Genomic DNA, 5,247 nt, shown 5'->3' with positions numbered 1-5,247 from the left:
CAGAATTCTCTCCAGCACCCATGTTTTGAGTGTAGGAGAAAAGAGGATAGTTGTTCCTTGTTGAACTCAAAGGAGAAGTCACAGCCCAAATCCCTAGCAGGCTTTACCTTTACAAAGCACTATGTTCATCCCAATTCTGCATAGTGGAAGGTCTAGCAACAAAGCCCGACGACGTAATAGCAATCAGCACACAGCAAGTGGTATTCTCCTAGTTCTAGTGCTGCCTCACTATACGACTCAGCAGGACTTAGTCATCTCAAACCAAGGGTAAAAGAGAGTACTAAGAATTATTAGATCCCAGCGAACTGGCGGTGGCGCAGCCCGTAAGGCATCCGCCTGCAGAGGGCGCGGGGCCCTCTGCGCTCTCTGTCTGCCCAGCGGGTTTGAATCCCACTCGCTCCCTCGCGTCTCCTCCCGCATCTTGTGTGTGTGTGTGTGTGTGTGGGGGGATAATTATTAGATCTCACTAAACAGAATTGATATGTGTTAAGCTCCCATGGGCTAAATACAGGACAGTATTGACACCAGTAAGAATAATAATACACCTGCTTAAGTATATCAATACAGTTAAGTGTCTGATCATGTTTAGTGACTTCAAGGAAGACTGCATATCCGACAACTGTGCAGAATTACATGGGAGGAAGACACATGCTTATTGATATGGAAGCAACCTTTAACATGTAAAGGCCTTACTTCTTTAAAAAATAATAGACATGGATGTGCATATAATACATAGATATTATCTAATATTCAGAGTCACCATGACATTTTAAATCACATAAAAGAAATTCAGAGAGTGGGAAAGGGCTGAGGGGGGCCATACAGAAGAAAGAATATTGCTTATGAGCTGGTGAAAGTCAAAGCCAGGGGCTGATACACTGCTTCATTTTCTCTACTATTCACCATACCCAGAATTTACTATAATAAAAACCTGTATATCATAACAAACACATGTAAGCAAAGCACCCCCAAGGAAATGATTATTAACAGTCAACTAAAAGATAACCCTGCCATAGGAAAACACTACCACTTGCTTTGCAGGAGAGAGGTTTTCAAAGTGATAGACCACACGTCGAACAGAATTCACCCAACAAAGACAATGGAACTCTTGTTTGTGTTAGCTGTGAGTCTGTTGGCTGAGTTTTCGAAAAAGTCGTTTAGAAAAATTCTCTCCAAGTAACTGGAGAGTTGAATATGCCAAAAATTATGACAAATTATGAAGCTGGACTTTTACCAAGTTATACATGCCTGACTGTGATACATAATCTCCACTGTGGCCAAACGCATGTTGGAAAATTAACCTAGTCACTCACATGGATAACAGATGTGACAGCTTGTGTTATATTTTTGCAGTCAGACATTGAAAAACATTTATTCATACAGTTTCCTTTGAAATTAATGGGGAAAACACAAAAGAACTTACATAGGAACCCCTGGCACAAATGGATTCTTAGAGTCAGCGGAAGCTATTTCATTTCTGAAGATACAAGGAATTCATTGATTCAGCCATCCTTCCTCAGCCTGCAGACCTCCTGTTAAATGACCCTTAGGAACCTGTGAAGCTTACAGAACAAAAACCTCAAAATAGCCCTCCCTGGATCCCTGAAATTTAGCAAACCAACCCTCTCTTAATCATTCTTCCATATGACCAAATAATGCCTCTGGGAGTGGGGGGAGTGGTATTGATTTACCAGTTACCAGAAAAATAATTTACTTTTATACACAGTCATTTGGAAACCCATTAAGTGGCACCATGCACAACAGTGGCATATTAGATGAAATGGCAGTAGGTCTTCATACTTGCTGGAGGTCAAACTATGGAAATTGCACCAGATGCTTATATACATGGTTACTAACATGCAAGCTTAGGCTGGTTTCCCGTCCCATCTGTGGGACTCCACAGGTGTAGTCCAGGTGGGGGGTAGGCCAGGTGACAAAGTCAAGTCCTTGCTACTTTTCTATAAGTGCTTATCACAGACTTCCCTATAGTCAGCTAGACCTTGCTTACTCCCAAGTGACACGAAATATCTACCCACTTTTTATGACCAGTAAGTAGAATCAACTCAGAAGTCTCCATTCCCTTAAACCCATCAGGGTTCTTGAAGGAACAGACACAAAATACAGCTCTCCAAATGTTTTTCCAGAAGGTGTGCTGTGACAGTGGAGATGCCTTCAGAGGGTGTTAGCCCAGCCTGATGGACCCTGGGGATGAGTAACTTTTACTGTGACATGAAGTGTGGAGAGGCAGAAAATCCAAGAGCATTGGGCAGAGAGCCCAACTGACTTAGATGTGAATCTTGGCAGAAGGAGCTAAAGGAGAAGATTCAGCCCAAAGCCAGGATCGTCTTGTTGAAGAACTGGGCTTATCTGCAGGCTCAAGGGTGTCATTGGGTTCACTGTTTGTAGTTCCAATACTTGACTGACGTCTGATTGGTTGACATTCACTGTCTGATCATTAGCGGCTCTCATTAACTGCTCACCCATAGGGCTGATTTCCTATTAACATTTTCCCATGGCAAGTAACTCTTATGCCATGAATTCTGATGACAACAACACAGCTGGAATTGCTTTTAACTTGACCTACTATGTGTAGATGGCTTTTTATTAGCTCGTGTGTGCAAAACGCACAGGAGAAACCCACCTCCCAATTATACTCAGCCTCACTCACTGTCTGAGCTTTGCCTCCAGTCCCTTCAAATGCTGAGGCTCGATTTCCTTCTCTGAGTCATACATAATGAAGTGTTTGCTGAAAGAGTTCACGTAGCTCCCAGATGTGTCTAACTCTGAAAATATCTTAACTGGTATGCCAGAATTTTTCCAACATAAAGCTAAAAGCCCCACGTTTATCTAATATCTGTACAACTATAAGCTTCCTGGAGATTACAATGAAAGAAGAAAATAAAACAGGAGAAAGGGTGGCTTCTGACCCAAAGGGTTGACGGCCTAGGAGAGGCTGCATAGTCACAGGGACATGATATGGAGCATGTTGCCAAGAAGGAGAAAGTTGAACGTGACATCATCAGGACAGCCGCCCACTCACGGCACTTCAGTGTCACGTTGGTGATTATCTTTCCGGGGACATGCCATGGCGCCTTCATGCTTTGAAGATAATGTTCACCAGGAGGGAAAATTTTAAACATCTTCTCATTCTGAGCGCCTGGTGCCTACTCTAACAGACGCCTCTTTTCTTATTGAGAGTTCCCGTGCTTGAGTCCAGAAATCACTTATCTTTCTCCTGCTTTTTTTGTGAAGCTGTTTTGCCAGGTGTGAGTTCTGAAAGCAAAATCGGGCAGTGAAAGCCATTGCATGAAAGGAAAGCAGAGTGAATAGCTACCTCCTCCCAGCACCCCCTCAGCTATGTGTTCACACTAACAAGCACTGCAGAGGACCATGTAGAACTGTCTGTTGAAACCCCGGTGTCACATCATAATCTTCCCAATTATAATCTTCCCAAAACTTTGAACATCAAGAGCTATTCTTACTCATTGGGAGGAAATACTTGATCAGATTTTTTTGCATATATTACTTAGTTTATTTTACTATGAGCTGTCTATAGGAATGTGTTTGAGAATAGAGTGCCTCATGCCCCGTCCTTGAGCACAAATAAATAACTCACATTTTATCATTTAAAAGTCTGAAAAAAGCTTTCTGAGCTGATAGCATTCCTGCAAACATGGTGAACGTTCCTAACACCCTCCTGACATTCTGCAAGAAGTGTGGAAAGCACCAACTTCACAAGGTGACCCAGTACAAGAAGGGCAAGGATTCTTTGTATGCCCAGGGAAAGTGGCATTATGACAGGAAACAGAGTGGCTATGATGGGCAGACTAAGCCTATTTTCCACAAAAAGCTAAATCTACAAAGAAGATGGTGCTGAGACTGAGATCTAAGAGGATGCTGGCGATTAAGAGATGCAAACATTTTGAACTGGGAGTCGACAAGAGGAGAAAGGGCCAAGTGTTCCAGTTCTAAGCTCATTTTGTTACAAAAACAGTAAAATCTTGACCTTTCACTCCCTTTGATTGCAGTTGGTCTTTGTGGAGGAAGTAAATTAAAGCTTTCAGAAATTAAAAATAAAAAGTTTGAAAAAAATCCTTAAAACTTGGGAAACTTCTATACAAGCCATTTATTAAGCCCCTCCTACCTACAAGAGGCTCTTCAGAGAGGCATTCCCTGGTCACCGTGCCCTATAAAGAAGGAAGAGCTTTCGATGCTTTGACAGAGATGGCAGGGAAACTGAGAAAGTTCCCTGAGATCCTATAACTAATTAGAAATACAACCAAGTGTCACAGTTAGCCTTGTCGGATTCCAGAACACAAGGTGGCTTACTCTGAGACTTGCCTGCTGCTTTCTGTTCATGTGGCCTTCAGCATTCCTGTAGAACCCTGGCCTGGAAGGTGGGCAATGGCTTCCATGGTCCTTCAAGGCCAAGGAGGGGACAGGTATAGAGCACCAGGGAGACTCCAGTCCTCACCTCCATTCTTTTGACCACAGTCAACGTCCTGAGGATCCACATTTTTCTGCCAGTTCACTGCCATCTAGTGGTTATGTTAATGTCTGTTTTGCATAAAATACTAGGAGGACATGACCCATGTCTAATAGGATGGAAATTTTGAATTTAGATAGAAAGAAAATTTTGTTAAAAAACAAAAACAAAACAAAAAAGAAAACCTCACCTAAGTAAATATGCATACAGTAAGATACACTTCTTGTTGTTTTTTTCCCTCTCATTCTTCAGATGGAAGTCCAATGAGATGGATGGCTTGGCTCAGGCCTTGCACACCCTCTGGCCATAAAACTTCTATAAAGATCATTGGACAACACTCTGAGAACTGTTTAGGGAAAGAAAAACTTCCTTTGAAAAGGCTTCCCCAGCCTTTCTTCAGCAATGAACAGGGATGGTCTTTGTCCTAATTATATTTGCAATGCAAATTGCTGAGTGCAATATACATCCTCTTTATGAAATTAAAAAGCCATTCATGTCCTCATTTAGATACATCCTTCTCCAGGCTAGAGACATCCTCATTCATCTTTGCAATCCTTGACAGTAATGGTGTAATTTATAAATCTGGAACTGGGAAAAGGAAATCGTAATGTTTCTCATTAAAGCATGGGTTTTTAGGCATGGCGCTTATTTTATATAGTTTTGTTGAATATTCCTTGCATTTCTGAAAGGCCAGAAGTAGGCAAAAAAGAAAAAAAGAAAGAAAGAAAAAAAGAAAAACAACAACAACAACAACAACAAAG

The 5,247-nt window shown here is 41.8% G+C and overlaps 1 pseudogene; it reads left to right on the top strand.

The window, feature by feature from the left end:
- The first annotated feature begins 3,673 nt into the window (after positions 1-3,673).
- LOC117693771 (large ribosomal subunit protein eL42-like) lies at positions 3,674-3,972 on the top strand (annotated as a pseudogene).
- The last annotated feature ends 1,275 nt before the right edge of the window (positions 3,973-5,247 follow it).

Source organism: Arvicanthis niloticus, chromosome 21 (genome assembly GCF_011762505.2).
Source record: "Arvicanthis niloticus isolate mArvNil1 chromosome 21, mArvNil1.pat.X, whole genome shotgun sequence".
NCBI lineage: Eukaryota > Metazoa > Chordata > Mammalia > Rodentia > Muridae > Arvicanthis > Arvicanthis niloticus.
The sequence above is the reverse complement of the archived record's forward strand: the minus strand, read 5'-3'. Positions and strand labels throughout refer to the sequence as shown.